This window comes from Rattus norvegicus, chromosome 2, assembly GCF_021556685.1.
Source record: "Rattus norvegicus strain SHRSP/BbbUtx chromosome 2, alternate assembly SHRSP_T2T, whole genome shotgun sequence".
NCBI classification, from domain to species: Eukaryota; Metazoa; Chordata; class Mammalia; order Rodentia; family Muridae; genus Rattus; species Rattus norvegicus.
The window spans coordinates 30568349-30589815 of NC_141535.1; the positions used below are offsets into that span (position 1 = coordinate 30568349).

At 43.6% G+C, this 21467-nt stretch overlaps 1 long non-coding RNA gene across 1 annotated transcript; it reads left to right on the top strand.

The window, feature by feature from the left end:
* The first annotated feature begins 1557 nt into the window (after nt 1-1557).
* On the top strand, nt 1558-19865 carry LOC147996009 (uncharacterized). Its single transcript, XR_015677642.1, has 3 exons — nt 1558-2064; nt 7121-7243; nt 19582-19865. It is a non-coding gene; the product is annotated as an uncharacterized LOC147996009 (long non-coding RNA).
* Nucleotides 19866-21467: the final 1602 nt, after the last annotated feature.

Consider the following 21467-nt stretch of genomic DNA (forward strand, 5'->3'; position numbering starts at 1 on the left):
TCATGCTCATGCATAAAGAATATACAAAACAAAGGGTTATTGTGCCAGGGCTGGAAGAAGTGTGTTTTTCAATCGTTTCTCATTTCCCTCTGTGTTTTCTACAGAAGTCGATGTGGAAAGTTCGGTAAGGCCTGTGAGCAACTGGGAGTCATCATCCAGCAGAGCCCTATCAGGATGTGAACATACCTGGATGAGTTCTTGAGTAGTCAGTCATTCGCTTGTGTCACGATGTAGGGACAGCACTAAGATTCTTTCCATTCGGGACAGAACCCATGTCTAGTTCTTTTCTGAGTAATGTGTAATGTTCAAAATTAACCTGGAAGCCCCACCTGCCGAGTAATTAAGTAACTTCCTGGAATGCTGGGAATTGTAGTCCTTGGGAAATATCAAAGTCTTATGGGAAAGTATGGTGGCCTGTAGGTTTGTGCTTATAAGCCCCTGCAAAATGTGACTTGAGGCCATTTCGGATGGGAAATTCAGAGAATCGTCCTGACTAAAGCCCATTTCCTGGTCAAGTATTTAATATTTAATAAAACTTGGTTCAAATTTTGTCCAAAATGGTGGAGTTGTTTTTTCTGGCAAATCTCAGGATTAACACATGAAGCTTATGGAGTTTGGAACTCACCAGACCTGACTTCTATAATAACATTTCTGTTTCAATTGATAAATCAGAGGAACCGGGCAGCTGTGTAAGATACTGTGTGCATGAAGTGATGTGACTCAGGGACCTAGGATTCATTACAGGATAACGAATCTATACTGAGATCTCAGTTGCTAGGGAATCTTAGTTTAGTCTACTCTGGAACAAGAAACAGAACAACAAAGCAGAGTGATTATTTTTTTCAATTTTTCCACTAATGCGTCAGTACTGAGAGTTCCAGAAAGATCACACCCTCATGTCAGCCATTTCTTAAAGTTGGAGAGGAAATCTTGGGGGAAAACATATGGTAGTGAAAGGAGAATAGAGATGGCTCCTTACGGTGGGCCATTTCTTCCTGGAGTCCCCTGTGTGCCCTAGAGTGGGAATACCAGGCAGTGTCTCTGTCTTAGCACCAAGCTGTTTATGAAACGGTAGAGTCCTGACTCCAGGTAGAGAATCCATGGTGTTTCTTGAGTGTTTGCATCCACCTTTTCTACATAGAGATGTGGCAAAGGCAGAGAATACAGGCAGTCTGCTTGGAGAGGTACAGTGAGCACATTCAGGAAGGTTATCAAACTGTACACCCGTCTGTGCTCTGGGTTTGTAGGGCAGAGGTTCTTCTCTTGTTTAGGGAGAGAGAGGACAAGGTCAAGCTTCTTTGGAGCCACCATGGAGAAGCTTCTGGAACAAAGAACAGTTTAATTGCAGAGAAGAAAAAGGTCTAATAGGTGCCAGCCAGACATTTGTGAGCTCCGAGTTTCGTCAACACCATGATGCTACTTCATTTCCCTCATAAACCACAGTGAGCATCACAGTTTTGCTTCTGTAGTGACAAAAGAACCACAGGCTGCGGTGAGAGATCCCCCGACAGGGCCATGCTTCCTCCCAGCTAAGTGACTCACCCTTTACCCCAAGGTACAGGACTCAGACTGATGGCAGATAGGGACAACCCATGGCCCTCCAGCTTGCTCTGAGGTAGATAAAATCAGGATTCCGTTCTGTTTCGGGATGGGGAGGTTTTGGCCTGAGGCACAGAGGCGAGACTGGTAGAGAGTCCCATCCAGCTGAAACTCAAGGGAGAAAGCAAGAGAAGACGAGGCTTGCCGGGAAAGCATCTTAGTTGGGCTTCTGTTGCTGTGACGAAACACTAAGACCAAAAGGAACTTGGGCAGGAAGGGTTTTCTTTCAGTTTGCCATTCTACAGTGCAACCATCATCTAGGGAGCTGGAGCACAAACCTGGAGACAACAGGATCTGAGGTAGAAACCAGAGAGGAGTGTTATTTGCTATCTTGTGCTTCATGGTTCTCTCAGCCTGCTTCCTCATAGCTCTCACGACCACCCACCAGCCCAGGGCAAGCACTGCCTACAGTGAGCTGAGCCCACCAGACACCAATCAAGAAATGCCTCAGGAGCTTGCCAACAGGTCAGTCTCGTGGGGGTGTTTTCTCAATGGAGATTCCCTTTTCTCAGATGACTCAAGCTTGTGTCAAGTTGACATAAAACTAGCCAGCACAGAAAGAGCGCCAATGGTATACCCAGAATAGTAATTAAGGAGGAGCTAGTATATATGCGTGTACTTAAGGTGCTATTTATTCCTTGGAATTTTCTTATGTGTGTAACATGTATGCTGATCATCCAGTCTTCCCTCCCTTCCACCCCCCCCATTTATTCAGTCTATTGTATACAGTTAGTGCTGCTTATGTGCACACAGGCATTAGGGTCATCTACTGAGGCATGGAGAACCTACCAGTGGCCACACTCTTAAAGAACAGTGAATTTCCCTCCCTGTAACAGCCAATAGGTTGGTAGCCCCTCCCTTTACATGGTGGGATTTCTAGCTGGCTTGATAGCATGCACCCATTATGTAGGTGACTACTGTTTCTATGAGCTCATGTGAGTTCATGTACAACAGCAATATTATATCCATAGGACTCTCCCCTGTCCTCCTGTGCTTATGTTCTTTCTGACAAATTCCCTGAGCCCTAGGAAGGGAGAGAAAGGAAGGAAAGGGGAAGGGAGGGGAGAGTATGGGAGGGGGAGGGAGGGGAGGTGATACAGATGTTCCATGTATGGTCGGATACTCATAATTGCCTATTTTCTAAGCACTTTGAACAGGAACAATTGTGCGTTCCTGTAATAGCCATTACCACTGCATAACAACAACAGAAAGTAATATCTTTTGATGGAGGATGGGAGCAGCGCAAACCTATGGCTATAAACACAAATATTTAGAAGGAGGTTTGACAAGAAAACTTAGAGAAATAGCATTAATAGTGTCTCCCCTACAGTCTATGCGCTCCCTAGACACGGGTTTTTGCCTTTTCCTGTCAGGCATGGAATGCCACCTGGGGAGCAGGCCGCCCATCTCCCTCTCTCTAACTTCCTCCTCCCTCCGGTTTGTCATATTCTACTTCCATGGGAATAGTTCTACAAATTAAACAAACAGACAAGCAGACAAATAGCAAGAACAAAGCCCACTTGCTTTCCTGTATCAGTAGCACACCTAATAAACTCTACTAGTAAAATACAGGAGAAACGAAGGCAGAGAGGAGGCGCATCAGGAGGAGAAATGGAGGAGAAGTAGGGGTTGGCAATGGCCTATGGCTTCCCAATACTTCACCACCTGAAGTGGCTTTTCCACGGAACGTGTGTTTGGGGTGAAGTTGCATGTCCTTCTATGCCCATGGCCCATAGCATTTTTAGTTAAGAATTTTAAGGATGATAAAATATGCACAATACAAAAGAAACTCCCAGTCTTCACGGTAGTACTTCATCCATGGACATTCTTGTGTAACCTGCCTCCAGAGCTTTCTTCGTCTTGCAAAACTGAAACTCTGTAGTCATTAATCACCACCCATTCCTCCTAACTCCCGTCAATCACTCCATCGCCATTTATGGCGAGTTCTCTGTGATGACTCTTGTGGGATACTGAGTTTGCGACTGGCTTATTTCACTCAGCATCATATTCTCAAGGTTCGTGTTTCGTCGGTGTGGAACCAGCTATTACGTATTTCTTCCCTTCTGAACAATGCTCTATCACGTGTAGAGATATTTGGGTTTCTTATTTTCTGCTCTAAGCACAGCTGGAGAAGTATCTCTTCAGGACTTCACTTTCCAGTCTTTTGGTTACGATCCAAGAAATGGAATTGCAAGATCATGGGTGACTCTATTTTCGCTTTGTGAGTAATATCCATGCTGTTTGTCTCGGCACCAACACAATTTTGTATTCCAACCAGTGGCATGCAGGCACTCCGGTTTATCTGTAGCTTTGACATAATTTTCTGTTTTGCTTTGTTGTTGTTTAATAGTGGCTGTATTACGTACGAACTTACCCCTGGGGCAAATTCCTGAAATGAAGCAGAAGCTCATCGTTTTGGGATGTATACGGTCCATGCTGGCAGGGAAGGCATGGCAGCTAAGACTCCAGGCAGCTGACCACACTGCATCAGCAGTCAGGAAACAGAGAGGGGTGCATGCTAGGGCCCAGTCACTATCTCTTGTTTCCTCTTTTTATTCAGTCTGGCACTCCAGTCGTGCAATAGTTCCATTCACATTCAGAGTGGGCCTCCCATGCTCATTTAAGAATCTCTCTGCAAATGCTCTCACAGACACACCGGGACATGTGTCTGTTAGGTCACCCCAAATCCAGGCAAGTTGACAATGAAGCTTGACAGTCATGGTCGTCAAGGCAATGGGTGTAAGTTGGCTCTTGGGGGTATAAGAATAACAGGCAATTTCACTGACTGGCTGTGAGTCCGTCTTTGGAACACACAGGTGCTAGAATTTGGAGCTGAAGTGTTCCCTGGTGCCTGTGTGTTAAAGGTTTGGTCCTCAGCTTGGTGACCCTAGAAAATGGTAGAACCTTTAAGCAGTAGGGTGGGGTGAGAGATGACTGTTTATTGGGGACATACTCTGAAAAGAGACCCTGGAAGGGTAAGTCCTTCTACCCTTTCCGGCAACTGTGAGGTGAGATTTCCTCCATCATGAGATCCCCACCAGGGATTAATGTTGCCTCATGGCTGACCAATCATGAACTGGAGTCTCTGGGCCTGGGAGCCTATACAGACTTTTCCTCCTTTTAAGTAGTCTTCGTTGTAGTAATAGGAAGCCGGCTGACATAATTAGTTTATAAATGACTGTGAGACAGTAAGAATTTTGACCTGGCTCTAATGTGCCAGGAATGTAATTAAAGGAAACTGTTCTTAAGCTCAGACAGTCTCTTTCATGAGCAAAACCTTATTTTACACAGTTCCTGTAAGTTCTTGAGACATGTCGATCTGTCCTTGACACCGGAACTGAGAGCCGTTTCCCTTGAGTTGTGTTTTCAGTGTAAAGCAGACTCTTCACAGGCATCCAATTAAATTACATCTGCCATAGGTCAGTGCTGCCAAGGAGACAAAGACAAGGGAAATCCAGCAGTGAGTCAACCTTATGCTTTGTGGATCACAGTCCTATGGCAAGGGCTCCTGTCTATGAAGACTCTGGTGTCCATATAGCTAAGACACAAAACATACATATTGTACACTTTTGTTTAAATTGGAGTGTGTGTGTGTGCATGTATGCATGTGAGTTTATGTATGTGTGTGTATACATGTATGTATATGTGTGTATGTGTATAGGTGTATATCTGTGTATGTGTGTATGCCTGTGTTCCCTCACTTCTTGCTGTACTTGTAAGAGCCAAGGACATTCAACACCTTATTTGTATCTTGCTGACACTTCCTCTCTAAGTCATAAGCAATCTAAACAATTGGTTTTAAAATGGAAACCTATATGCTCTTTGTATGTATAGGGGGCACATATGTGTATATGTGTGTGTGCAGGTGGTGCCCATGCAGAGCCAGAGGTTGATGCTGGATCCTTCTATCATTCTGAACTTTGTTTCTATCTATCTATCTATCTATCTATCTGTCTGTCTGTCTGTCTGTCTGTCTGTCTGTCTATCTATCTATCCATCCATCTCTTTCTTGATTATCTCCTGACCAAGAGACCAAGTAGGAAAAGAAACAGTGGGCACTAGGTAGCTGGTGACACTGAGTAGTTTACTTGCCTCTTAAACGTTAGTTGTTCTGGCTAGGATTCCTTTCTTTCTTTCTTCCTTCCTTTCTTCCTTCCTTTCTTCCTTCCTTTCTTTCTTTCTTTTTATTTTTTATTTGTTTTTTTGTCAACTTGACATAGGATAGAATCATTTGAGAGGAAAGAACCTCAGCTGAGAACCTGCTTCTACCAGGTTGGCCTATGGGCAAGCCTATGAGGCATTTCCTTGGTTAATGATTGTTGCAGGTGGGCCCAGCTGTATGAGAGGGGTCATCCCTGGGCAAGTGGTCCTGAGTTGTGTGAGAAAGCTGGCTAAGCCAGCCCTGTAGAATAAGGTAGCAATAGGCACTCCTGCATGGCTTCTGCATCAGCTCCTGCCCACAGGTTCCTGCCTTGCATTCCTGCCCTGAGTTCCTTAGGTTGTGAACTGTGATGTAGAACCGTAAGTCAGATAAACTCTCCCAGTGACTTTTGATTATAGTGCTTTATCTCAGCAATAGAAACCCTAACTAAGATAACACAGTCTTCTTCAGAATAGGTTTAGGATTGGTTCCAGGACCCCTGCAGATACCAAAATTCTCAGATTCTTTAGGTGTATATGATCTAGTATTTGCATACCATCCATGTATGCCCTCCCACAAACCGTAAGTCATGCTTAGATTACCAATAAAACCAAGCACAATGTAAAGGTTATGTAAATAATTGCCACGTCGCTTAAGGAATAATAGAGTCTTTACACGGTCAACACAGGTCCTCTTTCTTTTTGATCCACTGCTGGTTGGATCTGCAGATACAGAAGGCCTGCTGGACCTTCAGCTACTGGCCATTGTATGTGATCTGTGGTTCAGTTGTAGGTTTGTCATGTGCAGAGAAGGAAAAGATGCTTCTGAGAAGAGCAGTGACAGGAAGAGCAGTACAGGCTCTGTGAACAAGTTGAGCAAATGCTGGCCTCTCGTTTTGCATGTTTGAAGATGTTTATGTGGGAACAGATCACAGACATGCGTAGCTGCTCCTGATGCTATTGAGGGAAGCTGGTGACACAGTAGTCTCCTCTTCTCTTTTCCCTGCGTCTCCCCCATCCCACTGGATGAACGTTTGATTTATAGCTCAGATTGGTCTCACTATCCTCTTGCCTCAGCCTCCTGGGGGTTGGAATGACAGGTCTGCAATACCACAACAGGTTCAAATTTGTAATCAATACTATCACTTGACTTGGGCAGGAACCCTCATTTCTTGGTGTATCTACTTGTACAGTGTGGAAATAGGCCTATCTCATGAGATGGCTATTGGCTTCGAATGAGATATTGTATACAGATTGACTAAAGATAGAGCCAGGCACATAGTAGGTATTTAGTAAACAAGAGATGACCTAGAAATTCCAAGATTTTGTACAGTTGGTAGGTAGGTCTGAAGCTAACAATGATGCTTTCTTCTTCCCAAAGAGAACACACAGAACCAAAGACCATCAGATCAACCAGTCGGCCAAGCAGAAGATATAGCAGCAGATGGGAAGGAGTCATCTTCTTAGGAAACTCCCTGCAACACCAGAGAGCTGCTCGGTTGAGGTATTAACATAGTCTTCTCTTGAAACTTCTGCTCATAGACAATAGCACTGATCTGAGTCTCAACTTCAAGTTGGTAAACAGCTCAAAGGAATTTAATTTGCCCTGTGAAGTGTGGGTAACACCGCTTTATCTTTCAGAGAAGACACACTGCAGCTTCCATAACATTCGTAATGAGGCCATTACCACCGGAGAGCGACTCCCTCCTGAGTTCTGACAGAGCTGTAGGCCACATGGTCGTGATTCATCTGTAAATCATGCTCTCTGTTTAGAAATCTTGGCGACTTCCTCCTTGTGCCCTGCTGTCTCTGTGGAAGGAGGCATGGGAGGGAACTGAGGGGAGGGGAGGGATGTGAGGCTTGACTCTGTCTTCTGTAAAACCATTACCCTTCTTCATTTCCACTAGAGTACCCCCGTTTTTGCATGGTATTTTATACTCGATTAATTCCTGGAGATATTGCCAGAAACTAACGTGTTCTGTGTGCCTACTGAATAACTGTGGGGATTTTTTTTTTTACTGTTGTTATTTGTTTAGGTCATATTTTTGCAGACAGCGGCAATGTATTAATTGTTCATTCGGTGCATAGAGTAACTAGCCTGAAACTATTATTCTTTCTTTGATATGATTCATGCATTCTTGACCCAAAGGCTGTTTTGCAATGAGAAAAAAAAAAAAAAAAAGGCCGAGTGCAGTGGCAGCGTTTGGAATCCGTGCCCTTGTGGGATTGGTACGTGGGAGGGTGGGGTGGGGTGGCTGATGTTGGGCTGGGTGTGGTGGAATACCCCTTTAATCCCAGCACTCTGGAGGCAGAGGCACTCAGGTCTCTCTGAGTTTCAGCTTAGATAATGTGTCCCATACCCACCATAGTTCAATTGTGAGACACTGTCTAAAAGAAACAAAACAGCTGATTGGGGTTTGGAATGGAGGTTAAACATTGAGTTGTGTTGTGCTTTTATAGAAAGCAGAGATGATCGTGGGTGAGTTCATAATCTTTGTGAGTCTCCAAAAGGGGAGACACCACAAGCTGTAGAAAACACATAGATTGGGATCAAAGTGCGTAGGTTATGATTGGCCCAGACGGCAACGGGTCTTTCCCATCCTTTCCTCTCCTCACCGCCTCGTAACAGAGGCTTTTTATCACACTCTAGTGCATGGCCTGGGACGACAAACTCCAGAGGCTTGGAGACTTATGATGGCCTCATGCCTAGTAGCCCTTTCGGTAATACACTTTTCCTGCCTTGTTTTTTGCATAGGTGCTAACATCAAGTTTGGGGATCCATCAGGACTTGTGAGTCCTCATTTGAGTCCAATACCAATACCAACACTAGTCTTCTTCCAATACCACACTAGCATCACCCTATTCTGTCAGGCTTTTCTTCTTTGTGAATACGAGTCAAAACAAAACAAAAAGAAGGAGGTGGTCTGGGACAGTTGCTCAGTCATACATAAATATCTGAGTTTGACTCCTAGCACCCATGTAAAAGAGCACACTTGTGATTCCTAGGCTGGGGGAACATAGAACAGTCAGATTCCCTAGGGACTCAATGGCCATGCAGTCTAGATGATATGGAGACTCTAGGCTAAAGAGAAACCCTGTATCAAAAGTGGAGGCCATCTGAGGGAGGATATCCAAAGTTGGCCTTTATATATACACCTCTCTCTCTCTCTCTCTCTCTCTCTCTCTCTCTCTCTCTCTCTCTGTGTGTGTGTGTGTCTCCCCTCCCCCTCCCCTTCCCTCTCCCCATCCCTACACACACACACACACACACACACACACACACACACACACACCGGTCTTTTTTGTTGAGACTCTCACAATATCTTTCTGGGTCTAATTATGATGCTGGGCTAAGGTTTCAAATGAATGATTTCATTCTTTAAACAATCAGTGTCTTTTAAAGCTCCAGACATCTTTTTGACCATGTCCCAAGGACCTCGGTGGACTGATGTGTCAAGGGGTTTCTCAGTCCTGGCTCATGTTTTGCCAGCTGCTCTGACCAGCAACAGAGAGAAAAAGGCACTCAGGCTTATAGGTCGGATGCTTGCATTTTTTATGTGTGGGAAACATTCATGGACAGACCTCGAATTGTAAAAAGCCGACCGGTGCATAGGATGTCAGAACACTCACTGTCTCTGTCCTGGGGACAGTTTCTTGGCATGGCCTTTTGTTGTCTAGGTGTGTCTAATTGTTTTAAAGGCACAGCTGCATGAATCTGATTTGCCTTCGAAGGTGGGGGTTGGGAGAAAAAAGGGGGAAAAAAGAAGGGGAAAGAAAAAAGGGGAAAACTATTTTCCTAAGTCAGGAAACAATTTTCAACTACCTTCTTGGTTCTCACCTTTGAATTTCTGGGAAGCCTGTTGTAGACTTTCAACTCATTTGGCGGCTAAGTAGAAAGCATTTTCCCTCTAGCCTCAGAGGGCGGCTTTCCATATCTTTGAACTTATCTCAGACAACAAAGAGCATTCAGAACTGGCCTCCTCACTTGTGCTTTTAAGCATGCTCATAGCTCAGAGCTAAATGGGAAAAAGAAGAGGGAAGAGAGGCAGTCTTTGACGGTCACCCCTTTGTGGATTTGGGTGACCCTTTCCTGCAGGCCGCTGTGGGGGTGTTGCCAAGAAAACTTCGCTTCCGCCAGCCGGACTGTAGAGACATAACAGACACGTTTTCCTGGAGCTGAAGTAAATATTTCACCATTGATGTTGAAGGCGCCTGATCGCAGGGAAGCAGGAAGCTACTATTTTTAGTTGAGAAAAACATCAACATAGGATGAAGAGACCCAAGCCGAGGCCAATACTTCAAGTTTCTTCAAGTTAATAATATCAGAGACACCCACTAGGCAATGGGCACAGCCCACTGGGCCTTTCATTTTTCTACAGTCCTGGCAAATATAACCTAGTGTATTAAGACTGCTAAGCATTTTCTCCACTCTGAGTTGCTCCCCAGCCTCAGTCCGGACCATGCATTTATGGAGCCTACTGATCAAACAACGTTACCCAAACCCAGCAAGGGCAGACACTTCTGGAAACAAATTCATCTTTGAACCCGGAGGAGGCTGCCTCAGTATCTTCTGTGGGAAGACTGCGTGACTAGAATGTTCAAGAGGTGCCATGGTCCTGCCAGTTGCTAGCAACTGGGTCACACCCTTCCCTTTTAGGAGCCTTCTTGTGGCTTTGGAGATCGCCCTCGGAACACTCCCTAGCAAGTGACTCATTCACCAAGCTACTCTGGCCGAGTCGCACAGATGTTAAAGCGCTCACCAAGTAGATGGCTACTCTCAATTACTGTTGCTCACAGAAGACAACCCTGCTGGAAAACAAAAACAGAGTCAACAAGAAGCCACTGCTCTAGGCTTCTGATACCCAGGAAGCACTCTTTCCGAAATACCTCAGCACGAATAGCCCCCAAGTGGCCCTTTCTCAAACTCCCTAGTAGATAGATATGATCATTTTTGCAGTTTAGTGGCAAAGTGGGTGGCTCTCAGGGCTCTGTGCCAGTTATAAGTGTCAGAAAACTAAATACTGCCAGGAAAGCTAAATGTTGTCAGCAGGACATAGTCAGTGCTCGTTGGAAAACTACCTTTGGGTCTCAAGGCAATCTTACCTGTTGTCACTGTTGACTGGTATTTTAGTGAGTTCCACAGGAGTCACTGCATGGTACAGGGGAAATCAAAGTCTCCTTTGGGGTTCTTAGTCTCATTAATAAAATAATTTAATGACAGACTCAAACAGAAGCTTGGGGGACAATTTTCTTGAAATTTAAAAGACAATCTTAGGCTGGCTCAGGGGTTAAGAGAGTGTACTGCTCTGTTCAAAGGAACCACATTTGGTGGCCATCACCCAGGTTAGACAGTTCACGACAGGAGGGATAAGTGCTAATGGAAGAAACCCTGGGAGATCTGATGCCTCCGGATACTTGGGCACCCACATTCACACGCACACAGCCACACAGAGATGTATAGACATCACATTCACAAATAATACACAATGAAAAGAAATCTTTAAAAAAAACCCACAATAAGAAACCACCACTCCCTCCCAAGAGCAGGAAAACTAAATCTTGGCAGCTGCGTAAGGAGAAGAATGGAGGAGAGAAGGAAAAAGGTCATGCGGCTCAGGCAGCATGGCGGCTCAGGCAGCATGGCGGCTCAGGCAGCATGGCGGCTCAGGCAGCATGGCGGCTCAGGCAGCATGGCGGCTCAGGCAGCATGGCGGCTCAGGCAGCATGGCGGCTCAGGCAGCATGGCGGCTCAGGCAGCATGGCGGCTCAGGCAGCATGGCGGCTCAGCCAGCATGGCGGCTCAGCCAGCATGGCGGCTCAGCCAGCATGGCGGCTCAGCCAGCATGGCGGCTCAGCCAGACCGCAACTAAGCAGCCACATGGTGGGAGGCAAGGGTTAGAGAAGGAGTAAGGAAACAGGATCAGCTTAGGCTCCTCCGCATCTGAAAAGAAGAAAAAGAAAGAGTTAAGCCTTTCTCAGTCTAAACAAAGGTGGGCAGAAAAAGCAGAACTGTGCTGGCGGGTGTGTGGGAATTTGGAGAAGGAAAAGTACAGTATCTCATTAAAGGTATAATCATTCCTCTCATCTCTTCAGTGTGGCTTAGGATAAGATTGCCTTCCTAGGCGTGGTCCCTTAACCTGGTCATCAACCTGCCCAATTGCAAGTCCATCTAGACCCGAGATTTCATTCTTGGACAGAAGGAAAGAATTACCTCAGTTGGCTTTTTCCACTACTGTGATATCACCATTGAATTTTGACAGTTCTATTTGTTTTTTGTTAGATTGAAAAAAAATGTCAGTTCTATTCGATGGCAAGATGATTGTCAGCTTCATTACAGAAAGAAGAAGAAGAAGGAGGAGGAGGAGGAGAAGGAGAAGAAGAAGAAGAAGAAGAAGAAGAAGAAGAAGAAGAAGAAGAAGAAGAAGAAGAAGAAGAAGAAGAAGAAGAAGAAGAAGAAAAGAGCTATTTCCTTCACAGATATCTCAGTCCTCACTGGGACCCCAATCTTCCCTCATTGACTCTAATAGAGTCATATACTCAGTACAATGGTCACTTTGGATGCTGTGAGTCATATGTCATGATGAGCCATCTTTCCCAGAATCACAAAGGCAGAAAATAGGAGGTGAGCTTCCCAATGAAATGGGGGCATCTCCACAAAAAGGACACCTGGAAGCTAAGTGTGACAAAACATACATATGCCCACTGGGGACACAGACCATGGATGCCACTGTGTCTTCTCAAGTAGTAACAACTTCACAACAGAACCTGCTCTGAGTTTGGGTTAGAAGAAAGGACAGGGAGATAGCTTCGAAGAGGAATGTGGTGGGACCTCTGTGCTTAGGGAGCCCAACCCCCAAAATCTTGTTGTCAGATACTGCAGATGCAGTAAAGTGGGTACCAATGGACTTGGTCCTCAGAAATCTTGGCTTCACTGTGCTTGAAGAAGCCAGTAACCAGAACCAGATGCTGGCACGTAGCAAGACTCTTGCTTTTCAAGTTTCCTTAGGATGATCATCAGTGAGTTGGGGTGGTCAGGTAAAGTAGGTTGAGTGTGAACTGAGGGTGAGGCAGAAGGTTACTACTTAGTCACTGACTAAAGGTCACTCAGCGGTTACTAGAAAAACCTGTTTGAGAGTAAATGTTCATGTAGATGGATATTTCATGACTGTAGATCCCTGGTTCTTACAAATGGGCAAGTTAGTTATCACGTATCTTTTCTAAAGTACTTAAATATAATAATACTGGCTAAATCAATAAATAGATAGCAAAGATGCTGTCTGTCCATTTATAATTTCTTTTGACTAAGAGCTTTGTGAGATAGAAAATTCTTTCCTTATTTCACTTTCTGTAACATAATCTACTACTCTCGAGACTCAGAAAAAATAATCAGTTGACTCAATGGGTATAGTACGTAAGGACCAAATCTGTTTCACAATAGTGCATGGCACAAAAGGCAAAGCAGAAGTGGTAAAAGCCACAGGAGACACAGACATTTTGAAGATGGGTGCATCCTTGATGCTCTAAGAACGATCAAGACTTGGGACCTGAAAACATATAAGGGTCATGACCTCGAAGGGGTCCTGGCTGTCAGTGGTACGTGTTATTGTTCTCAAACTGAATCCATACACGTCTTCTGTGGTCCTACTGTGTGCGTGTAACTATTAAAGCCTCCATGACATCAAAGAGGATAGGGTTGCCCTGTTAAAGAAGAAATAAAACTCAAGTTGAAGATGAAATATTTATAAGTATGAAAACCTAATAAAGCAGTCAACAGAAGGAAGTATTAATGGAAGAAATGCAGGTCGACAAAAGACGAGTAATTAGTAAATGAATCATCTGAACAGTCAGGGGAACCTTTTAGAGAGGAGTGATTAGTTCAAGGTAGGCATTGAAGAGCCTCTTCCTAAAGAGGTGGCCAGACCTCAGTCGTGGGATGTTAGTTCTGCATAGGTTAAGTAGCCCCAGGAACAAGAAGGTGAAGAAAAAGGTCACATTATAGTTGAAGAAAGTGTGCAAATCATTTGCCTGGAGGTGGTGCTCAGTGTAGAGGAGTAGAGAAGGCTGTAAGGCTCTCAAATGTTGACCAGAAGATTTTAGACGTAATCCAGTTAGTGATGGAGGATCACGGAAGGCTTCTGAGTGACAAAGTGGGGTGGTCGATCCATGTTTGGGATGTGTGTGTGTGTGTGTGTGTGTGTGTGTGGTGTGTGTGTGTGTATGTGTGTGTGTGTGTGGTGTATTATGTGTGTACGTTGTGTTTGTGTATGTGTGCATTGTGTGTGTGGTGTGTAGTGTATATGTGTGTTTTGTGTGTATGTTGTGTGTATGTGTATGTATGTTGTATGTGTATATATGTACTGTGTGTGCATGTTGTTTGTGTATGTATTTGTGTGTTATGTGTGTATATATGTTGTATGTGTCTATGGAAACATTTAATACAGTTGTTGGGAAAAGAATGGCCGTAATAGATTGACATGAGCAGGTGTGTCCCTGGTGTTATGGTGATAGACAGTAATAGATATTAGAGATGAGGAAGACATTAGGGGTTTAAAAAATAATACTAGAAAAAAAGCAATTTAGTTTGTTGTCAGTGGGAATATAATCAATGTCATGAAATAAAAATCAGCAAGACTTGGTCACAACTTCATGTTTTTTAGAAGAGAGGCACTGTGTGGGTCCTAAGGACTGAAGTCAGCTTACCAGGCTGGTGGCAGGTCCCTTTACACACCAAGCCATATGGTTAGCCCTTCAGCGCATACTTGCTGCAAAAGTAGTTAATTCCTTTTTAGGGATGAACAGTGTTATAAAATATAATGAGGCAAGGGAGTACCTGGCGAGCCCATGCCAAGGTGTCCCTCTCAGAAATCACTCCATGCAACAGATCTGGTATAAGGGGGTTTATTTGGGGAAAGGAAGGGGAATGAGGACCTGCAGAGGAGGTGGAGGAGTGGACATGTAGACAGGCAGACAGACAGGAGCAGAACCATGAGGGCAGAGAAGGGACCAAGAAGAACAGACAGAAAGGGAGAGAGAGTACCAGCTTAGAACATGTGGGAGCAAAGAGAGAGAGGGTTGGAGTGTCGAGGCTGTCCTTTCATACACAGCCCAAATCTGAAGTGGTTGCAACAGGTGATGTAAGGCATTGCTAGGTCCCTGGGAGGGGCCTAGTGGGACCACCTGTAAGCTAACAGTGTTTTATTACATTACAATATGTTTATCTTCCTGCCCGTTGATGGACATCTGTGTTGTTTCATTCTGGGGCTATTATAAGTGAGGGTACTATGAAAACCCCAGCACCAGTTTCTACACTTGTTTTTATTTCCCTTGGATGGATACCTAGCCCCTGTGATAAGTACAGATTTGTTTCCCCTTTGAGGATACTGCCCTGTTGTTTTCTAAAACAGAGAGTAGATGAGTCTTTTTATATTCCCAACACTACAATCTGAGGAACTGACTCCTCACTTTCATCATTGGGGTGTGTGTGTGTGTGTGTGTGTGTGTGTGTGTGTGTGTGTGTGTGTGTGTGTGTGTGTTCGCGTGCGAGCGTGCGCGTACACGTCCATGCACATGTATGCATTTACATGCTTAATTCTTCAGGCATACTAGTGTTTGCATTTTTCAAACAACTATGTAGCTGATCCTCTTTACATGGGTTTATGGGCCTTTTATACATCTACAATAAACTGTTTTCTTTTGAAAGATATTGCCCATTAAATCTATCAGATTGGTTTTTCTTGTAGTATTCTTTATTTGACCTCCCTCCCTCCCTTACATTCCTTCTCCCCTCTTTCTCCATCTCTACCGGGACCTCCTGTTCCATCCACCCCCACCTTCACCCATGCATGGACTCTTTTTTACTTTCTTCAGGTGCATACTTTGAAGAGCAGGCATTTTAAATTGCTGTGAAATTCAGATAAACAGATTTTTAAGGAGTTGCATTTCCCATGCCCTACTGAAGAAATCCACTTACATTAACTTTGTAAAGGTTTTTTTTTAAAATGTTACCTTGTAGAATTTGATATGGTTTTCATTTGGACTTAATTATTTTGTAGTATAATATAAAGATTGAAATTTATTTATCTGTACATCAATATTATCTTCCCCCAGCCCATTTCACTGCAAAAGTACCTTGAATCAGATTGAAATTCTAGATAATTTCTGAAGCTCTGGAAGTGTCTGGCTTTTCTTTCCAACAGATGACACAATGTCTTCTTTAAAAAGAAGCAGACCAGTTTTCAGAGTTAGACACTGACTGAAAACACACTCACAGATCTGGCTGCACTGACGGTGGTTGTAGCACTGTGTAGATTAGTCAAGCTGGGATGTACTGTAGGACATGAGAGATGAGCCGGACCTATTCACTGTGGGGCCTGTGGCTGAGACCCTGTAATAAATGGCAGGTTGACGAGAGACAACAATTCATTTAAAACTAGAGATATCCTGTGTGATGTTGGGGCTCCGAGGAGTGAAGACACAGAAACTTCTATTTTTATTCCATTTTTGATGGCGAGGTGAATGGTTGTGGAGAAATAGACACAGAGGTCACGATCCACTGGAAATAAAATGGGGAGCTTAGCAAGGCCAACTTTTAAAATTCCTTCTTTGTCCTTGTCTTCAGAGAAGAGGACATCTCTCTCCTCAAGGTACGGTGAGGGACAGCTCCTACACCAGGGCTTTCTGGTGTAGTTCAGAGGAGAGTCAGGCAATTCTTTCTGGATGGTATGACCTGTATCAGGGCAGGAAGAGGAGAAGGTCACAGTGATCTTCCTGGGTCTGATGTTTTGACAACTGTCACAGTGCCATCATTTGGACTGGTAAAGCTTAAGGTTCAGCATAATTTAAACAGCCACCCATTGGGGGCACGTTAAATTAAAGGATATCCATGCAGTACACAGTAGGATATTATAGCCCATGTTATACTGACATTCTATATGCATGAACAAAGAAAACCCCCCTAATGTGCTTCAAAGGAACATGTGCCAGTCACAAAAAAGGGACACCTGATATGTCAATGCTACAGAGCCTAAATAATAATAGTTCTTCATGTTCACAGAGAAAAAGACAGGCAAGAGATTCCTCGGGTTCTGGGATTCCAGAAAATCGTTTATTTTATTTTTTTAATAGATTTTTTTATTTTATTATTTATTTATCTATTTTTAAAGATTTATTTATTTGATGTACATATATGTATGTATAGACAGTGTCACTGACTTCAGACACACCAGAAGAGGGCATCAGATCGCATTACAGATGGTTGTGAGCCACCATGTGGTTGCTGGGATTTGAACTCAGGACCTCTGGAAGAGCAGTCAGTGCTCTTAACTGCTGAGCCATCTTTCCAGCCCTAGATTTTTTTTTAAAGAGTATAAATGACCTTTAAAGTCAGGGAAGAGGTTCTTTATGAAGAAAACCATGTCGTCTGGCACAAGGCTTAAGGATTCCCATAATTGTGGCTTAACATATCAGTGTATAATATCTTTATCTCAAATACTTTTAGATGGTGTGAACTTTGGGAAAATCCACTTATAGCTTAAATCTGGCTTTCCTAAGTTAAAGAGAGCCACAAAAGGCTTACTGTCTCAGGGACCGAGGGGAACAGACATTTGAAGCTTCATTTCCATTAAGATGCAAATTAGAATTAAGGTTATCCATATGGCGGTGTGTCTAACTTTCCCTCAGTCTCTTTCCAACCCAAATAAGAGATAGTTTCTATTTCTAAAATCTTCACTGATGTCATTCCTCATAATGATAAGCATACACGGAAAGCTCTGTTTTCCTATGGGGAGATGAGTGTGTCTGATCACTCACTGGGCCATACATTCCTTCCCCCCGGGACACATTCTGTTTTCAGGTGCACAAGTCCAGCTTTGCAGAGGATGGCTCCCAGGCACTGACAAAGTGTTAAAGGAGTCAAAACAAACAAACAAAAACCCCTCAAGACACATGGGAATCAAGAAATATTGGGTTACATCCAAAATTGACACAGAGATGAGCTGGGAGGCGCTACAAAGACAATGTATTCCAGCAGCACAGAAAATAAAGCAGAGCAGAACATGGCTGCTCATATCAGAACCAGAGCGCTTGTCTAATGTATAAAATATTGATTCTCTTTAAGTCAAGAAGAAGAAAATACAAAAACAAAACAAAGTAAAACAAAGCTAGCAGGCAAACAAATAAAAAATAGCAAGTAAGAGGGACCATGCTTACTCTCGGTGACCAAGGCAAACAGTGTCTTAATTTCAGGAACCGTGATAGCTTTTATGATGTGAAAATAATTAAAATCTTTAGAAATATCTTATTTACTATATAAAAAGCCTTTATTACTTCTTTTTTGATGTGAGGAAATGGAAGCTTGGGTCCTAAGTATTAAGATTACAGATTTGACCCCAGGGCCTAGTGAGGAAAAATTTGTGTCATCAAGGATTTCCATCACTTAACTTACGATTTACTCAAAAATAACAAAAAAAAAAAAAAAAAGAAAAAAAGAAAAGAAAGAAAAGCTGTTAGAGAATGGAAAAAAAAAAAGCACTGGTCAGCCATGGTGGTGGTTTTAATAAGAATGGTCCCCATAGGCTTAAATGCTCAGTCATCAGGGAGTGGCACTACTTGAGAAGGATTAGGAGGTGTGGCCATGTTGGAGGAAGTATATAACTAGGGTTGGGATTTAGGCTTTCAAAAGCTCAAGCCAGGCACAGTGCTTCTTCTCTTGCTGCTGCCTGAGGTTCCAAGTATAGAACTCTCAGCTACGCCTTAAGTATCATGCCTGCCTGCATGTGACCGTGCATCCTACCACGATGACAATGGACTAAATCTCTGAAACTATCAGCAAGCCCCCACTTAGATTCTTTCTTTGTAAGAGTTACTGCGGTCAAGATGTGTCTCCATAGCAATAGAATACGTCATACAGTAAGCACATAACATACTTTCCCTCATTACATAGACCTTTTGCTGGTTGGTCCGATACGTTCAGAAAACTGTACAGAAACCCTGCAGACCCGAAGAATGTGAATCTGGCTACTGCTGATGGGAATTACATCAGCCAACAATTAGCCAATCCAATGAGTGCATATTGCATCTTGCTATGAATTAGGCACATGATAAAATTTATCACATTCATATTCATTGCTACTATAAAGAGATTTACCTGTAGGCAAGATGACATATATATATATCACTTTATAATGTTCAAACTTCTTATCCATTAATTGAGCTAAATTATATAGGAGGTGTGAAAAGCAGTTGCTAGGCCACTTCGCACACAAGAAAAGTGATTCCCATGGGGCTAGTGTCTGTGTATAACCAGCAAGTATGTGATCTCACATCCTAGGTGTTTCTTGCTATTTGTTTTAAGGCTTTATTTGGATATGTTCAATTTTTTTTTTGGTTTTAATAGAGTGGAATAATGTCTCTGCCAAAATAGATAAGGAATTAATAACTAGCTTTGGCAGAATCTCTTTTCCTAGCATGGATGCAGCAAGTTATAACGTGTAGTGTTTGAAAACCATGGCAAAATAGCCAAGGTGTGATTACCTCTGAGAAGCTCTGTTGTGCCTGGGGTTCAGTCCCTGGCTGGTGCAGCATGGGAAATACGCTCTTTGTCAATTTGTATGAGAAGCAGCTCAGAGAACTGTGTCCATTTTGATTTTCGATAATTAATGCATTTTAATTTTCTGAACAGCAGAAAGAGAACCCAGATACATCAACCCAGTAGGTGAATGCCTTTGAGAAAGTAGAGGGCTGTGATGTTATAGGTTAAAGAAAGGGCTGTAAAAAGTGAGCAATCAGAACAGATCCTACAGTGTACATCCCTGAGTTGTCTTCGTATTATTTAACCTGCCACAGATGCTCACAAGGAAGAGCTGAAGCAAGTCTAGGCTGGGGATCACCTGGGAGGATGTGGAAGACAGCTAAGATGGCACAAGTGCTTCCTGTAAGCTGGTCACTCTTCGGGAATGATCAATAGACGTGAAACTGTTATTGGAGGAGAAAGATCAATGATGGCTGAGTATGAATGACAATATCCCTGGTACTCTGTCTCTTAACTGTCATTTTCTATTTTCTTTTTAAAAACAAAGTTAACTCATTCCTAGAGTTTAAATTCCAGAATAAATATAGACTTGTGATTCATTTTGCTTTGTAACTCTCTTGGGATAAAATATCAAGACTATCAAAGCCACTTGTCTTCATGGTGTTGTTACCCATTCAGTCAAGGCTGGGGAAGACCTGTGTATGCATAGGACTATGCTGGGGACTGGCCCTCTGTGGGTTTGCAGCTGAGGAGAGATAGGAATGACACACAGATGTCATATTAGTCTGTCCTGAAGCTATCAGAAGGTCTCAACTCAATGCAAAGACCTTCTGTTGTAGGAATTAGAGGAAGAAGATATTTAGTACTGTTGAGTGGCAAGAGGGAAAAGAGAGCCTTTTAAATGAGAGAGTCCTCATGGGGGCGGGGGGAGGCTTTCTCAGGAGCTGTTTTACTCAACTAAATAAAAGCCCAGGGAAGTTTACTAGCAGATCCTAGATAGATGGGCAAGCTGGAGTCAGATTGTGGAGAGTTTCAGTGTTTGGCTAAGTGACTGGTATTGGGAGGCTAATGAAGGACCAGCTGAAGGCATCTGCAAGTATGGCTGTGCCTCAGAGCGATAAATCCAGCTGCTGTATAGGGTGGACTCAAGTGGAGAAATGGGACAGCGAGAGACACACATCAAGTGTGAGGCTATTGTAATAGACCAGATAAAAGATCAGATATCCCTGAGCTAACAAAGGTGACACAGGCTGTGAGCTATTCCAAATCAAAACCAGCAGATTCTTGGAGACTGTGGGATTTGAGGAAGAATGAAGTGGAATGCAAGACGAAGGACTCATGTTTAAAAGAAGATGCAGAAATGCCATCTTGGAGTGTATGTAGTTCTAGTGATTGAATATGCTTGGCCCAGGGGTGGCACTCTTAGGAGGTGTGGCCTTGTTGGACTAGGTGTGGCCTTGTTGGAGGAAGTGTGCCACTGTGGGGGTGAACGATGAGACCCTTCTCCTAACCACTTGAGAACCAGCCTTTTCCCAGCTGCCTTTGGAACAAGAGGAGGAACTCTCAGCTCCTCCAGCCCCATGCCTGCTGGGATGCTGCTATGTTCCCACCTTGATGATAATAGACTGAACCTCTGAACCTGTAAGCCAGCCCCAATTTTGTCCCTTATAAAAGTTGCATTAGTCATGGTGTCTTTTCACAACAGTAAAACCCTAAGACAGTAGTAGTAAACCCTAAGATGACCCTGACAGAGTAGCCACTTTCTATGCCGTTCAAGATCACTGTTCTGGAGACTCCAAGTTCAAGGTCAAGGTCCCGAGTGAAGCTAGTCAAGCCTCTCTTCATGGCTCACAAATGGCAACCTACTTGCTTTCCTTTCTTATGGTCTTACAGTGTGCATATACCACTGATGTCACCCCATGCCTTATTTCCTCTTCAGGTCATCAACCAGATTGATTAGGGGCCCATGCCTATAATAAGACCTGTGGAATTTGAGACACATAAAGATGTCTAGAAAGTGGCTTAAGGCATGGGCTGGAACCCTGAGGGCAGGTGAGAAGACGAGATCAGTCTCAGGTCACAGTGAAAGACAAGAAGGTGACAATAGCTGTTGTGTGTTGACCTTACTATTTATCAGTTCAGGGCTAAGCCCTATGCAGGCTTGGATCAAGGACTATAAAAGGGGGATCTTTATTGATAC